This window comes from Echinops telfairi, unplaced genomic scaffold, assembly GCF_000313985.2.
Source record: "Echinops telfairi isolate 266 unplaced genomic scaffold, ASM31398v2 ScPeMD7_3509;HRSCAF=4178, whole genome shotgun sequence".
Lineage (NCBI taxonomy): Eukaryota > Metazoa > Chordata > Mammalia > Afrosoricida > Tenrecidae > Echinops > Echinops telfairi.
In genome coordinates, this window is record NW_022107407.1 from 6642979 (window position 1) to 6661452 (window position 18474).

At 38.4% G+C, this 18474-nt stretch overlaps 1 pseudogene; it reads right to left on the reverse strand.

The window, feature by feature from the left end:
- Window positions 1-17168: 17168 nt before the first annotated feature.
- On the reverse strand, window positions 17169-18015 carry LOC101656615 (annotated as a pseudogene).
- Between the last annotated feature and the right edge of the window lie 459 nt (window positions 18016-18474).

Below are 18474 nucleotides of genomic sequence, written 5' to 3' on the forward strand. Positions count from 1 at the left end.
TCCAGATGGAAGACAGAGAAAACAAATTAGCTAGATCTGTGGGAAGAGAAGATGGAGAAGCTCAAATCATGCCAGTGGTTGACTGTGGAACAGACCTTCTATCTCAAGAACATAGTTGATGCATTAAACACTAGAGGAAGAAGACTTTATGAGCTCAGGAAGGACATCAAGATCATCATTCATGAAGAAAGCAAAAGGTCATTAAAAAGACATAAAGGAAAGAAGAAATTGAATGTCAGAAGGGACTCTGAAACTTGTTTCTCTGTAAAGTAGTTAAGGCAAATGGAAGAAATGAAGTCAAACAGCTGAACCTAAGGGTATCGCAAGAAAACAAAATTAAAAAAACTATAATGAAATATGCACAGTTCTAGATTTCAGAAAATTAAAAAGGAAAAACACACTTAGCTTATTTTAAACTGAAAGAACTAAAGAAAAAATCAAAGCCTCAAATTACAATATTGAAAGCTTTAATGGGCAAAACATTGAATGATACAGAAAGCACCAAAAAAGATTGCAAGTATACTCAGAGTCACTGTGCCAAAAAGAACTTGTCGACATTCCACCATCTCCAGAGTTAGCATATGAACAAGAACCAATGGTGCTGAAGGAAGAAGTTCAAGCGGTCTAAAAGCATCCACCAAAGTCAGCAATCAGGAATTGATGGAATACCAATTGAAATATTTCAACAAGTTGATGAAGCACTTATCCATCTATGCCAAGAAAATTGGAAGACAGCTATGTGGCCAAGTGACTTGAAGAGATCCACATATGTACCCATTTCAAAGAAAGGTGACCCAACAGAATGCTCAAATTATAGAACAATAGCAGTAATATCACATGCAAGAAAAATATTGCTGAAGATCATCTAACAACAGTTGTAGCAATATATTGATAGGGAAGTGCAGGCTGAAGTTGGAAGAGGTCTTAGAACAAGGATAGCATTGCTGATGACAGATGGATCTTGCCTAATAGCAGAGAATTCCAAAAGACGTGAACTTGTATTTTATTAACTATGCCAAGGCATTGTACTGGGTCAATCATAACAAACTATAGATATCTTTGAGAAGAGGGGGAATTCCAGAACATTTAATTGTGCTCATATGGAACCTGTATATGGATCAAGAGATCAAAAGGTAGTTGTATGAACAAAACAAGAGAATACTGTGTGGTATGAAATCTGAAGAGATGTGTGTCAGGGTTATATCTTCTCACCATACTTATTCAATCTGTATGCTGCACTAATAGTACAAGAAGCTGGCTTCTATAAAGAAGAATGTGGTATCAAGATTGGAAAAAGTTTTATTAACAACTTGTGATTTGCAGAGGACACACTTTGCTTGCAGAAAGTGAGGAGGAGTTGAGGCACTTGCTGATGAAGATCAAGGATTTCAGCCTTTTGTATGGATGTACAAAATACCAGAATCCTCACAACTGGACCAATGGGTAACATCATGATAAATGCTCAAAAGTTTAAAGTTGTCATGGATTTTGTCTGGCTTGTTTCCACAATCAATTCTGATGGAAGCATCAGTCAATAGATCAAATGATGCGTAGTATTGAGTAAATCTACTGCACAAGGCCTTCTTAGATTATTGAAAAGCAATAAAGTGTGTCTGACCCAAACCATGGTATTTCTCGTCACCTCAGATGCTTGGCACCTTTGGTGTGTCCTAGTCCCCCTCCTGATCTATCACTCTATTCTCACCCTCTTCCCTCTATGGCTAGACTGAGACATGGTGTGGGAACAAGGGAAGGCATCCCATGGCTGATCAACCAGCAATCTTTGCATGGCCTAGCTGTCACTGGAATCTCTGCTATATAATTTGAGGAGGCATGCAGAGGGCACCCTGGTCCCAGTCACAGTCTTTATGGGACCTGAACAATCAGAAACACTACAAGTTGTCATAAATGGAAATTTTCAGATAACTGGTTGGTCAGTAAGTGTGAAGTGGGTGTATTATCTCCTTTTATTTTCATAAAAACATTATGATATAGGTAGAGCAAATATTCTTATTTTGTGAAGAATTGCAATGAAGGTTAGTTGAGAAATAGAGGTGACCTACCCAAGATTAAAGAGATGGTATGTGGTTAAAAAAAAACTGAAAAGGTATTTGATTCTTGATTCAGGGCTCTCTGACATGTTGCATCAACCTTCATTACTTAGTTGATATCCATCCTTGGAATAAATGGTACTCACAGAATTATATACATATACATCTTTCCTAGTCTTCTATTTAATCCATTTCAGCTTGGAAAGTCTGAGTTTTTAAGTGTTGCCAGAGGATGAATGCTTGTTAAGGGGATTATTCCAGATCTCCACTGAAATTGACAACATCTATCTATTGTCTATCACCGACATGCAACCTTAAGGCATTTGTGGTAACTGTACTTTTAGAAGGTTTCACATAAAAGATAAATCATATCTCACTCTAGACAATTGGTTTTTCTTGATAGCCAATAATAACACACTTCCTGATTTCAAATTCTGGCAGGAAAGTATATTTATTGGTACAAAGCACAGGTTCCCAGATTATTTGGCAAGAAAACAAAACAAAATAGTATCCCACTGACGATTAAAAACGTTTGTACTATAACCCATACCCATGGAAAAGTGTAGGAATCTGCTTCTCCAGCCCACTGGATTGCTTCAGCACCCCCAGGTTGCAGTGTCACCCACTCTGGAAAACATTGACATAAAGCAAGGCTGAGTAAGAGAGGTAGAACAAAGTCCTTTTGGACTAATGCAATAAAGTTTCAGAGGGAGCAAAGGGATGGAGGAAGAGAATATGAAGAAGATCAAAGGAAAAAAAACATACTTGCTGCCATTAAGTCACTTCTGACTAAAAATATATTTTTAGTAACAGAATGAGATTAAATAAAGAGGCACTATGGGAAAAGGTAATTGAGTAGCAGTTGAGCATTGATGGAAAATAGGAAAAATGTAAAACACTCGTTGTCAAAGATGAATTTTTAAAGAAATTAAACAAAAAGTACTTGTCTAACTGAATCGTGTAGTATTAGAAAGAATTGTACAGACTAAATTTATTAAATCTAAGGGAAAATCTAAGGAAAGTTAGACACTGAGTAGAAAGACCAAAGAAAAATCGATGCAATCCAATCACAGTGATGGTGAATGGTATTGTAAGTATCATGGACTGCCAAAATAATGAACAAATCTGCTTGGAAGAACTACAGCCAGTTTGCTCCAAAGAAGCAAGCGTGATGAGGCTTCATCTTGAATGTACTTTTGACATGTTATCAGGAGAGACCAGTCCCTGGAAAATGATACCATGCTTTGTAAAGCAGCCCAAAGAAGGAAAGCCCTCAATAAGATGGATGGACACAGTGGCAGCAAAAATGGGCTCAAGCACAGGAACACTTGTGAGGATGGCACAGGACTTAGCAATGTTTCGTTCTATTATACATAGGGTCACTATAAGTTGGATAGACTCAATAACACTTAACAACAACAAGGAAAACATCTTCAATAGCCTGTTCTCCCTTTAAGGTTCCTTGGAAGGAAGAATTATATAAATAGCTTAGCATGCTTGGAAAAATGATGTAAATGTAACATGTTATGCTTAAATTATCTATTAAACAACTATTATGTTTCTCCCAGGTGCATTAAAGGTTTCATGGAGGTGTATATTTGCAGTTCCAAATACATGTTTCTTTCAATTCAGTCATACTTGGCTAAATAGTAAAGGTTTTGCCTGCAGGACAAACCATGGCACTTCCCCCTGATTTAATTCATTCTAAATAAAAAGTAAATTGAGGTGAATAACATGAGATTAGGAAAATACTCCAATGTGAAATAAATAATAGATTCTGAATATAACTCAATAGCTATCATTCAGATGGTTCTTAAGTCCAAATTCCATGATTTCATATCTGAGTCATTGGGAAAGAAACTGCATTAAAAATTAAAAAGAATTGCTTAACTAAAACCTCTATGAGACTTGAGAACATGAGACAGGCATGTTTGAGGGATTATTTAACGAGGACGGTGATTTCTCCATATATGGTTACTAGTGGAACATGATGAAACACAGAAGGACTATAGCTACTGGAGAGTTGGGTCAGCCAAAATCTTAAAGGGAAAAGAAACAGTGAGGAATCAGAGATAAGCGGCATTCAGATGGAAGCAGCATCAGCTATCTGTTACAATCTGGTAGTATCTGATTTATGCATTTGACCACACTGTAGGGAGATGGAGCTTGGAAAAGAAAGAAATGGATGCTATGTGGTGACCAAGATGCTTGAGCCCATGTGCTTCTGCTGTAACTCTCAGTCCTTGTTGAGAGTCATTCTGATAATGAGTTGAGTTCCAAAAATTCTTGAAGGATACAAGAGAAATCAATGATCTGATTGGTTTTGACTCTCCAGAATAAAAAAAAATTAAATCCTTATGCTCATTTGACACCTGGTTTTTCTGTCAGCACATTATAGTCTTGAACTTTTATCTTTATAAATTCATTCATATTTTCTTCATTCACATTAATCATTTTAACATAGGTACAATCCTCCTAGTCAGTTCACTGTCAGTCTTGGCTTCTTTCTTAATTTTGCCAAAGCTCGCTCTCACTCTCAAATAAACAGGAGCTCATGGAAGTCATATAGTATTTATGATTCATGCCTTACACAAAGAGGAAGTTTCTCTTGTCTCCTTTCTTTCAGATCCGTTCTGTATCTCCTTATCTTGATTCATGCACCATTAGAAAATGAAGATCCTGAAGGCTCCACTCCCACAGGATTTAACTGATTCATGTCACCATGGTTGACTCCAATAAAGAAAAGAAGCTCCAGCCTAACTTATTTAGACAGACCTGCAGAGGTAATAACATGCACAAAAACAAGACAGAGCAAAACCAAGCAACAAAACAACAAAAAGCCAATGATAAAAAACAAAACAATAAAAGCACAATGCAACAACAACAAAGAAAAGCTTGAATAATCTGGAGGAGAAAACAATGGGACTGACAGTTCCAGGGGGGACATGGGAGAGGGGAAGGTGGGGGGAAAGGAAGTGGTGTTAACCAACCCAGGGACAAGAGAACAACAAGTGATCCAAATAGATGGTGAGGAGGGTGTAGGAGGCCTGGTAGGGCGTGATTAAGGGTAATGTAACAGTGAGAAAGTACTGAAACCCAAATGAAGGCTGAACATTATAGTGGAACAAGAGTAAAATAAAAGGAACTAGAGGAAAGAGCTAGAGGCAGAGGACATTTGTAGAGGTCTAAATAAAGGCATGTGCATATGTAAGTATATTTATATATGAGGATGGGGAAATAGATCTATGTGTTATATTTATAGGTTTAGTATTAAGGTAGCAGAAGGACATTGGGCCTCCACTCAATACTCCCTCAATGCAAGAACACTTTATTCTATTAAACTCGCATTCCATGATGCTCACCTTCCCGGCACAATCGCTGAAGACAAAGGGGGTACATAAGCAAATGGGACAAAGAAAGCTGATGTAGCCTGGCTATCAAAAGATATAGTGTCTGGGGTCTTAAAGGCTTGAAGGTAAACAAGCAGCAATCTAGCTCAGAAGCAACAAAGTCCACATGGAAGAAGCACACCAGCGGTGGGATCACAAGGTGTCAAAGGGACCAGGTATCAGGCATCAAAGAACAAAAAAAATCATATCATTGTTAATGATGGGGAGTGTGGCGTGGGGACCCAAAGCCCATCTGTAGGCAACTGGTTATCCCCTTACAGAAGGGTAGTGAGGAGGACATGAGCCAGTCAGGGTGCAATGTAGCAACAATGAAATAACACAACTTTCCTCTAGTTCCTAAATGTTTCCTCCTCCACCTTACCACACTATCATGATCCCATTTCTACCTTACAAATCCGGCTAGATAAGAGGATGTACACTGGTACAGATAGGAACTGGAAACACAGGGAATCCAGGACGATGATCCCTTCCAGACCACTGGTGAGAGTGCCGGTACCGGGAGGGTTAATGAGGGAGGTGGGTGTGGGGAGGGAAGGGAAAAATGAGGAGCTGATGCCCGGGGCTTAAAGTGGAAAGCAAATGTTTTGAGAATGCTGAGGGTAACAAATGTACAAATAATTGTGCATGACACAATGGATGCATGTATGGATTGTGATAAAAGTTGTATGAGCCCCCAATTAAATGATTTTTTATAAAAGAAAAGAAGGTCCTCCTCCATCACATGATCCGAGGGGCCCAGGCTCCAGCGCTCTCTGACAATGTTCTGCTTCCGTTCATTAGTCCTGTAGTATCTGGCAATGCTTTAAAACTGTGCCTAATGTTTTCAGCAGTTACCTCCCCCAAAGTTGGTAGTTGGGTCCATTTTCATTGTCTGCTCTTAGTCAGCAATTTCCACTGAACCCTGTTGGCTTTGAGTGACCGTGTTAATATTTTAGATACCAGTGACATAGTTTCCAGCAACAGCAACACACAAGCCACCACAGTATGACAAACTGACAAATACCCAGGCTCCATCTCACTGAATAAGAAATTATTAAAATAATAAGCATCAATGACAACATCAGTAAAGCCCAGCATGATGTATTAAGCACATCACAAACGTCTTAATTCCCAAGGAAATTCCGTACATAAAACATTACTAAGTTTACCATTTCTTATCCCTGACAAGCAAATAGTAGGGAGGCATTGCAAATATGAAACTTCATTTTGTCATTTTCTGGATAGTACCTTGGTGAAGTTACTAATCTCCTCTCTGTCTACAATCTCTTTCCTAGATTTTAGCAAGTCAGAAAGTTAAAAGGGAAAACAAGTAAAAAATCTCCTAAGGGCTAAATTACATTTGCTAACTCCCAGAAAGTCCAAGTTGAGTTTTGTTCCCAACTGAATAAAGCCAAGTGGTGATCATGTGTGTTACAGTTTATTAAATATAAAGCCAATTATTCTCAATGGTTATTGTTATAATGGATCAACTCCATCAAGTTGATTTCAAGTAATAGTATCCTATGGGGCAGACCAGAACTGCTACCTAATACTTTCATCTGGATGGAAACAAATTTACACACACACACACACACACACACACACACACACACACACACAAAGGGTTTCTATAGGAAATAGCATCTATACATCCTTGTAAGTTTTTCTACAGGAAATAGCATCTTTACACCCTTGTTCCAACACCTGGCATTTTGCTTTTAATTAACTTTCAGATAACTTCACTATAAAAACAAAACACAAGCTCACAAAATACAAGTCAAGCTCATCAATCTTTTATGGAATTCATTATGGCACTATATGAAATTTACACTTTTTTGATTTCAATTATGAAAATTGGTTTATGATATGTTCAACATTTTTGTTCAGTTTCTTCTCTTTCTATATTCAGTAGAGCAAGATCACAGTCTTTCCTGAGCCCTAGAGGCTCTCAAATACAAACATTTTAGTTTTATCTTGCTGCATTATCTCTCATGACTGGCAATGAAAGCCGCTGTGTGATGCCCTCCATCAATACTCAGGGAACATGACAAACATACAATACCTTAGAAATGACTCTTCTGCAACATATTTCTCTCTTAAAGTAGATATAGTGGGTTCCAGTCACTAACATGTTAGCTAGAATTTGGTTAAGAGGCTTGTTAATGTGCCACAAGTTTCCTTTTCATAACAGCATTAGCATTCACCTGACAGTTTGTCATACTGTCATGGCATTCACATTGGTATGATGCTGAAAACTATGCCAGGGTATTTCAAATGCCAACAAGGCTACCCACAGACTAAGCTAGAATAGCAAGAGGTTCAATTAACTGCTATTAAAAAGTATCCAGTGGAGACCCTGTGGATCATGACAGAACATTATCTGACTGAGTTCTGAAAACGGAGTCCTTTACGTTGGAAGGCTCCCAACATACACAATACACAACGGACTCAACAATTCCATGAATCATGAAGATGGCAGAAGTCCAGTACATGTATCTGTTGTCCATGGGTCACTACGAGTCAGAGCTGACTCAACATCAGCTGACGTGATAATGATGCATCAGCGAAATCGATTTCATCCTCCAGAGGTTCAGGGCCACCGGTTTCACAATATCTTAAAGACTTGTTTTAAACTTGTATGTGTCACTAAAGAACTGATTGATTGTCGTTTTTTAAATATGTTTATTTTAAATATATATATATATGTTTGGTTTAAATATAACTAAAATATTACACTGACGGAAGATGTCCTTACCATTTTACTTGATTCTTGTCATTGTTTTACTTATCACAGGTCAACAATGGATTGTTTATTTGATTTGATCTCTCTTACCACTTCTACAAATGTAATCTTTCATTTAGTTATTTAAAAGGTATATTTATTGGCAAAGAAAAATTCTGACGGAACATGAAGGGCAGTCTTTCAGTAAAATTCTGAGTTCCAATACAGTTCTTACCAGCTGAATATTCTTGATCAATTCCTTTCGATTTTATTCCCATCTGTGATGGTTAGATTTCATCTCAACTTCTACATGGATGAAAGTGTGGACGTAGAGTCCAGCCTAACAATTAAGTCATAGCTTGATGATGTATCCTTGGAGGTGTGTCCTTTATATAAGAGAGACACTGGGAACCTCTTTCTCTTTTGCCTTTCACCTTCCTGTTTGCTTGGATTCTGTGTCTGCCTTCAGGGGTCAGCTGCATGTGGGTCTCAGACCCTGAGAGCTGTCAGTGCCCTGCCATGTTCCCATTGACCTTAGATTCATGTGACTAGCCCACTAGCCCATGACTTTCATGCTTCATGATTCACGTTTCTGCATCATCAGCCTGCAGCTACATGAGAGAGCCCCAGTTAGCATTGGACCAATGGACTTGAGTTGGACTGGGCTGGGACACCTTGTTGATATAAAATTACTTCTTAATATAAAGTTCTCTCTTAGACCTATATGATTGCCAGTGTTCTTGTTTCTCCAGACAATCCAGCCTAAAACAGATTCTGAGTTTCAACACATTATGAATCAGTTAACTATCGGTGATCAATACTCTTCATCTGATCCTCCACAGGCAACATAAAATAAATCAAAGAAATAATTGATCATACAGGCCTCTTAAGCGAACTAAACACATTATATGTAAATCCTGAAGGACAGCATTTGACCCATGAAGGCTGTTGTGTTGTTAGGTGCCAATGAGTTGATTCCTACCCTATGCACAGCAGAACACAACACCGCACAGTCCTTCACTGTCCTCACAATTGTTCCTGTCCCTCAGCCTATTGATGCAGTCACTGTGTCAATCCATCCCTTGAGGACCTTCCTCTTTTTTCACCACCCTTCCACTTTACTAAACATGCTTTCCTTATATAGGGACTGGTGTCTTCTAATACTATGTCCAATGTATGTAAGACAAATCTTGCCATGCTTGCCTCTAAGGAGCACTCTAGTCTTATTAATTCCAATACAGATCAATTTGTCCTTTTAGCAGTTCATGGTACTTTCAATATTTTACTCCAGCATCCAAATACAAAAGCATCATTTCTACTAGGGTCTTATTCAACCTCCAACTTTCACATACATATGATGCAATGGAGAAGACCATGGATTGGTCAGGAATGCCTTGGTGCTCAAAGTAACATTCTCATTCTTCAATACTCTAAAGAGGTCTTGTGAAGCAGATTTACCTATTGCAATACATCTTTTAACCTTTTGATTGTGTCTTCCATGAGTGTTGATTGTGGATCCAAGTAATACAAAATACTTGGCAACTTCAACCTTTTCTCTATTTATCATGATGTTACCTACTGGTCCAGTAGTAAGGATTTTGGTTTTCCTTATATTGGGTTGTAATCCATACTGAAGGCTAAAATCCTTGCTCTTCATCAGCAAGTGGATCATTTCATCAAGCAAGGTTGTATAATTTGCATATCAGATTGTTAACAGTCCTTCATCCAATCGTAATGCCAGTCTTCTTTATATAACCCAGCTTCTCTGATTACTTGCTTGGCATACAGATTGGACAAGTATGGTGAAAGAATACAACCCTGATGCACACCTCTCGTGATTTTAAATCATGCAAATATGCCCTTGTTCTGTTTGCACAACTGTATCCTGATCCACACACAGTTCCTCATGAGCACAATTATGTGTTCTGGAATTCTCACTTTTCTCAAGATTATCTGCAGTTTATTATGGTCCATACAGTTGAATGCCTTTGCACAGTCCATGAAGTAAAAGTAAGCATATTTCTGGTACTCTTTGCTTTGGGCCAAAATCTGACATCAGCAATGATATCCCTTGTTACAAGTCCTCTTCTGAATCTGGTCTAAACTACTGGCAGTTGTCCTGCTGTAAATGTACTGCTCCAACCATTATTGAAAGATTTTAAGCAAGATTTTACTTGTGTGCAGTATCAATTGTGTTAGGCCAGGTTGACTAGAGAAACAAATCCAAGGACAGTCATGTATGTATATTAAAGAGATTAATATCAAGAAATACTTGTATATCAGGAAAACATTCAGTCCAGTCAAGTTCAGGTCTGGAAGTCCAATACTGATCCATAAATCCATCTTTAGACTCACACAACAACAAGCAATGATGCAAAGTGCAGGAAGATCACAGGCCAGTGGGTGAAAAGTCTTTTGGATCCAGTGGCGGTGGCCACATATTCAGGAGTCTGGCAGGTCTCCAAGTGACTTGCCAGCAGGAAGGTGAAGGCAGAGAGAGAGGGGAAGTTCCCAGGATCTTCCTTATGAGAAGGCCACACCCACTAGGAGGTACTATGAGTCTGTGACCTAATTTATAGGCTAGACTTTATCCATATCTTCTTATGGGTGCTATGTTGGCACAAAAAAACCTAACTATTGGTTTAGAAAATGATGATAGCAACATATGTACAAATATGCTTGATACAATTGATGTATGGATTGTTATAAGAGCCCCCAATAAAGTGATTTTTAAAAAACAAACAAACAAACCCTAACTATCACATCAATGATATAATTCTAAGTTAAAGCATTCTCTTGGTCACCTTTCTTTTGAATGGGCACAAATACGTATCTCTTTCAGTCAGTTGGTCCAGTAGCAATCTTCCAAATTTCCCAGCATAGACTCAAGAGTGTTTCCATTGCTTCATCATCTTGTTGAAACACTTTAATGGGAATTCTGTCAATTCCTGGAACCTTGGTTTTTGCTGATGCATTCAGGGTCGTTTGAATTACTTCCTTCAGCACCATTGGTTCTTATTCATATGCTACCACTTGGAATGGTCGAATATCAACTAGTTCTTTTTGGTACATTGACTCTGTGTATACTAATTCATTGTAGCTGTGTTTATTGTGCTGTTCTAGGATTAGGCTTCTGGCAAACTGCCATAGTGGAGTACAGTATTTTCCTTCCCCAACATTTTCATGGAATAAAATATTTCAAGCAAATGCTATTATTGTTTTTTAGCAAGGATCTGAACAATCAACAAGCATTAAAAAATATTCTTTATAAAAAAATATAATGGTGTGAAGACATACACATCTCTTTTTGTTTCTTCCCAAGTATCCTATAAAGCTACATTTAAGATACTGTGTTAGTCTGGATACTTTGGAGAACCAAATCCACAGAAACTCATGTGTAAGAGAGAGTTTTATATAAAGGTTAAGTGTGCATAAAGAAAGCATCCCAAACCAGCGCTGCCCACGCCCACAAGCCCAACATTAACCCATATGTCCAACACCCATCCACAAAGTCCTCCTCCATCTCACAAAACAGACATAAGGATGCTGAATGCAGGGGGAAAGCCGAGTAAGTGAATGTGTAAACATCTCAGCACTGGCAGAGGTCTCCAAATGGGTGCTCCAGCACCCAGTGCTGCATCGGGGTAGGTCCATGTGGCTTCTCCTTGGGGATGTCTTGCAGGAAGTGAGTCTTGCAAGCTGAAGCAGGGAAATGCTAGGGCAGCTGTGCCCTGGTCCGACCATTAGAAAGCAAGAGACCCGAGAACTAGAAAGGCGAGGGTCAATGAGTAATTTATCTCTCTGCCCTTCAATTAAACCCACATGTGCTCATTGGCAGGTTGGCACAATAAACTAACTAACTCAGATACTGTCAATACCATAAACTCGGATAATAACGTAAACTAAAAGATACTTTAATAACATAAACTTATGCTATAATAACAAATTCATAAACTGAATTTGACCCATAGCTTTACTCAAATGTTACTATGAGGGCTGAGGTGCAACTGACGCAAACCATGGTTTTTCAACTGCTTTATATGTATGTGAAAATTGGACATTGTACCCAAAAAAATCAAGGAAAAATCAATGTATTTGAATTGTTGTGCTGGATAAGGATATTGAAAGCATCATGGAATGCTAAAAGGACAAACTAATTTGTCTTGAAAGATGTAAGGCCACCATGTGGGTATATTGTCAAGATAGACCAGTCCCTGGAGAAGGACATCATGTTTAGTAAAGTGGAAGGGCAGTGAAAAAGAGGAAGGATCAAAATTAGATGAATTTACACTGTGGCTACAACAATGGGCTCAGGTATAGGAACAATTGCAAGAATGGCAATATTTCATTCTGCTGTACAAAGGGCTGCAACGGGTCAGAACCGACTCAATGACACCAACAAGAACAACAACAAACCCACCAAAATGGAGAGAAGGAAAGAGTACAAACATATTTTGGAAGCTGGAGAGCAAATGGATGAAAAGTAACTTCCTTAACAAATCTAGAAAGTCAAATGCTAAACGTACAGTCAAAAAAAGCCATGCACTGAGTAAATCTAAACCATGAATGCTAAGAAGGCTAAATAACCAAATCACCTGCCACTGAGAGTAAACAAAGGGAGGCAGAAACAAGGAGACATGGTTAAACATCTCTCTTTAAAAAAAAACGAAATATCTAAAATCCTTGCCTCTGGGAAACTTCCTTTCCTCCACCTCATGGAAAATCGAACGTTTCATCCATTAAGTATTATTTGGTAAAGTATTTTTGGTTGTCATAAATCCATTCTTCACAAGAGCAGTATTATGTGAACATATGTATATTGAACATTGTAAGCTAAGACTTCCACTTCTTTATGATTGTTGTCCTCATATGTATTGAAAACCAATGTTCCTTCTTCAAGGAGGAGATTCATAGTATTCTTAAATGAATATGACCAAGCTAAGAATAAGTATTAAAAAAATACTAACATTAGTGGTCCCTCAATTAATGCTCCAGCCAGAAAACCCCACAAGGAAATTTAGTGGACAAACACTGTCAAAACATTCAGTAAACAAAGGTTGTTGTTGTTTTTTAACTTTTCATTATGAAGGCATCCAGAGCAAATTTTTAGTTTTACATTAAAAAAAAATCATATACATTTTATTTCTACTCACACACTGAAATCCCCTCAACATACCACCAGTGATTTCACTTTCATCCTGTATTTCTTTTTCTCATTCCTCTTTCTTTCCTAACTCTTTGAACATTGTCATTGAGTAAATGTTGCCCTTTTAATCTTAACTGGCTCATAATTCTACCTCAGGGGTAATGCTTCAGTTCAACTCCTGAAAGATGACTTAAGGCTATTGTGGTAGTCACCTAATCTGCTGTCAATTTAAGGATTAAGACTGTAGGGGTGGAGTCTAGGCTGTCATTCTGGAGATAGCCAATGAGGCTTCTGTGTGGGCATGGCGAAATCTGGTACTTCCTCCTTGGAGGCAGAAGACACCTCTCTCTCTCTCTCTGTGCTACTTCCTGGGAAACATGGCATAAGACAAGCCACCTGGATGCAACCAGACCTCTGATGCTGGAGAAGCCACAGAGAGACCCCTGCCAGCACTGAGATGCTTACAACGTCACTGGACCCAAAGACTTTCTTCCCACTGGCTTGTGACTGTCCTGCATTTGGCTCAATTACATGTGTTTTGTGAGTCTGAAGAGTACTTCATATCGGACTAATTGGTATTGCACCATATGAGCTAATATCAGACATATAGCCTTGGACTGGACTGAGTTGGGATGTTTTCTCAAAGTTCCATTCCTCTTGTATATAAACCTCTCCCTTAAACACATATGAGTGTCTATGAATTCGTTTCTCAAGTCCACCCAGACTAACACAGCTATTGTTGAGGGCACCCCACTCTCTTTATCCAATCAGTAAACTTGGTCTCTTTTATGATTTTGAGATTTGATTCACATTTTCTGCCACTATAAACCAAGATTTTCTAATGTGATCCTTTTCATAGCAGTTGATATTGGCAGCTGGGCACCATGTTGTTCTGGTTTTAGGGTTCTGGAGAGAGAAATATGCTTGATCCATTACCCTATTGAACTAATTATTTTCATAAGTCTTTCAGTTTTCATCACTCTTCATTCCTCTGAATGAGTAAATACCAATGGTTGTACCTTAAATGACTGCTCATAGAAGTTTAGAACCAAGTCACTTATTCACTCAAGTGCAACAAACAAACAACACAGTATTTGTGGATTATGTTATGCAACAGACCTTGGGGTGACACAAGATTCTTGAAGAAATCTTCTAACATGAAAGAAAAAATGCAATACACACAGAAAACAAAATTTAAGAGAAACAGATTATGCAGAAACAAAAAGTAAAGCAAACCAAACTATCTTTATGACACCCATAAAGCCAAGGAAGGATTGCATTTAGGATTTATGAACAAAATAATATTAACCAAAGAAAATTCAGAGAACAGAGGTCTGAAAAATAAAATTGAGTAGTAAAGTAAAGCAAAAATACTTCTGAGAGAAGATGGCACTGAAGTAGAATCCCCTACTTATACCTATATACCTGTGGCTCTGAGAGGAACTGGTAAAAAGGTCAAGTCTGGGAATTTAGACAGAGAATATAGATTTTCAGCACTGTGAGATTCTGTTGATTTCCTGCTGAGGTCTCCCTCTCTCCCTCATGTGTGAATTCCCCTCTGTAAATTCCCTCTCAGGTTATAGCAGGCTCCCTTCCCTCTTACCACAGCAGACCAACCCAGGGGATTTAGAAGGAGGACACAGACACAGGGCACTGAGACATTGTTTCAGACTTCACACTCAGATTATTACCCTTAGGGAATGCAGCAGAACCCCACTGAGGTTTCCCTTTCCCTGCACTGCTGAGCTCCCTTCTCCATTTGCAGCAGGTACCCTGTCCCACGTCCCCACACCACTCCTGCTAAAGCAGCCCAATCAGGGGAATTTAAAGTGGGATCCAGACTCAAAACACTGCAGGACTGTGCTGAAAGGTTATGGCCTGGCTCTCCAGATAGATAAGCCCAGTCATATAGAAAAGGACCAGGCCCCAGTGAGACAGAAACACAGCTCAAACAAGCAGCGGGCTCAAAGAGGTTGTTAGATTGGTTTCTATTTTCTTCTGAGAAAGGAAATGCAAAACTTTCCCCAATACAGGAAACTGAACCTGGCATTTCTGGGTTTCTGGGTTTCCTTGCCCCTGGCTAGGTAGCCTTTGGCCACAGGGAACCATGGTCCTTCCTTAGTCAAATTGATTGGAAGCCCCTCCTCCCTGAGACACCCACTACAATATACTATTTACACATTGGGAATACAGGTAAGGGGCAGATAGTTCTGAGTTTTGCAGAAATCCACCATAAAGTACCGTGATGTTATAAACACAATAAAGGAAGGACTGCACTCTCACTACATAATATACAGGGTCAATAAATGATGAGTAGATTTAATATACCACTCATGTACCCCAACCACAATGACTTCCTGACTTCCATACCCTGCTTTCTCCACCTCAGTAACACACACTTTTCTTTAACTTACCAAGTAAAATTGCATCTCCCAAAATCCTCTTCTCCAACTCATTAAAAATCAATATACATAATAGGAAGGCTTCCTATGATTCACACCACTGATTAAAGCCTACTACTGAACAAGTAAATCCTATTCCTCCTATTCACCCAATTAACATTGCCTCCAGCATCTATTTATTCCTCCACTAACCTACTGAGCCAGCTCCTTTCCCTACACACATCCCAGAATCCTACATGGGATCTTTGTTCATCCTCGACGCTGCACAAACAACAACCAACTCCAGCAGTTACAACAAAAGATTTAGAGAAAGAAAAGTACATCACTGAAGGTGACCCACAACCATTGGTTCATACAGAAGAAGCAGCCCTTGAGTTGCCAGGTAATGAGTATTGCTTAGGGCCTTTCAAGAAATTAGGGTATCGATCCTGAAAATGGATAAAAAAAATAGAGATGCTAGAATCCTCACTAAAGGGAAAGTCAGGAGTTAAGGAATGACATAGTAGAAATAAAGAACAAATTGAATGATCTCACCAACAGAATGGTAAAAATGGAAAATCGGATCAGAGAACTCAAAGATAACCAAGTAGAATTCAGCAAATGAGAGAAATAAGAACACAAAAGGTCAAAAGAATGAGAGAGTTGCATACAGAGGCAAACATATAAGAATAAGCTCAGGCCTCTCTGCACAGACCTGCAGGAAGGAGAAATTGGAGCAACACATTCTAAAAGTTGAAACACAACAAACGAAATCCAAGAACTTTTTTTTTTAATTATAATTATTTCTACTTTTCTCTGAAAGATGAATTGAAAAGGACAAAATTTTTATGTACCAGGTTATTTCCACCAATATACAATTTTGAAGATGAACTGCTATATAGATTTGCTTAAAATGTTTGATTATAACAAGCTTTAGGAAAAATAATTTTGAAAAGGTCATTTTTTCATTTACATATAACCAATAAATTTTATTTACATTGATATCTTAATTTTAATTAAATTGTTTTCATATCTATCTATATTATAATTGGTATGTAGCTATCATATATTGTTTGTGTAGTGAGGTAGTTTGATGATAAATTGCCTCCACACTTAATTAAAGCTTTCCTGGATAACATAAAGAAGAGTCCTGACAAACAGCCTATCTACAGAGGCATCTGCCTTTTCTGCATACATTTCAGGGGAAACATAACATGCAGCAAACCTATTTCTGAAGATTCTGAAAAAGAACTCTTACCATTGCTTAATGCTGCTATTGATGTGAAGATTCTTACATTAGGTTCAGTTTTTCCTTTCAAATAACATTGATTTTTCTTGCTATCTTTAACTTTAAAAAAGTATCTTGGCTCTTTAACCCTCATCTAACTAGCACATGTATGAAACTACCCAAAATATAATAATAATAATGTGAATTTATCATTCCCTATAGTCTCCAAAAGGTTAAAGTACATGAATTTTCTATGGTCTATTATAAAAGGCTCCGTATTCCACTTTTTTCTTAAAAGAAACTTTTCCTTTGGTTTCTTGTAATTTTTCAGTGAGTCTCCCCTTGGTTTCTTCCATTTTCTCTGTGATAAGCTCCTTAGTCTCTTCCATGCTCTCCTGTAGATATTCCTTAACTGGAGAAGGTGTTGACATGTAGTCACGACTTCACAAATACTTCACAGTAAATGATGTGCCTCCCAGGATCACAGTGTATCGGGCAGGTGTTGCAATCTTAAACAGGGCATATGCTGTTAGTGCATTTCCACTCTGGGAATTTTGGAGAATATTTACTATGCTGTCAGGTAAACCCATGAGTTCTAGAAGAGGAACAACCTTCACTCCTTTTATGGCAGCATTATAAAATGTCCCAAACCAAACACCAAGAGTTATTAGGTGCAGGGGAATCAAAACCTTTCCATACTGTCTAAATGTTTTCTTAAATCGCTGATACAGACTAATGGATTGGTCTTATAATGGATCAAGTTCTTCCTTTTTTTCCAGTGGGAGTTCCTTTGGATGTGGCATTGGATGATGCAACTCTCTTGGGAAAATAATTTAGATCCTATTGTTTAACGTGAAGAACACCAAGTAGGGATGGCTGAGAATTGACTGGCTTCCTTTCCTTTCCATTATGCTAGGCAGCAGATAAGGGTAGCTATTGTTTCTGAGGGAATTGTACCAATATTATTTTGGATCTAGCATTATACAAGAGCAATAGTCCTTTTATGCTTTGAAAGTATCCAAAAAGACAAGCTTTAGGTGATTTCAAGTATGTCCGATGTGCCAGCCCAGTAACAGGCCATAGTACATTCCACTGCATTTTGAAGAATGGTGATTGATGGGTTTCAGCTTCTACAGAGACTCTATGGGTGGTGGCACAGCCACGCAGGCTGAGAGACAATTTATCAGGTGCCACAGGGGTGTCGCTTTACAGAGTGGACTTCGCCCGGGAAAAAAAGGAAGAACTTGATCTAGGACAGGACCTTGTTATTTGGGTCAGGAACGAAGAATCTTTTAGCCAGCACAGCTCTCCATCAGATTTAAAGAAGAAATAAAAGTTTTCTCAAATGAAGAAACATTTAAGCAAAGCCAGCATTACAAAAAAATACTTTCAAGTACTGTATGGGCATAAAACCAACAACTACAGCACAAAAACATGAAACCACCACAAGGAGTAACACCAGCCGGAAACCAACACACTGAAAGCAGTATCCAAAATATTATACATCCAATGGAGAAACGAAGACAATGATAGACTCCTCTCACTCACACACCAACC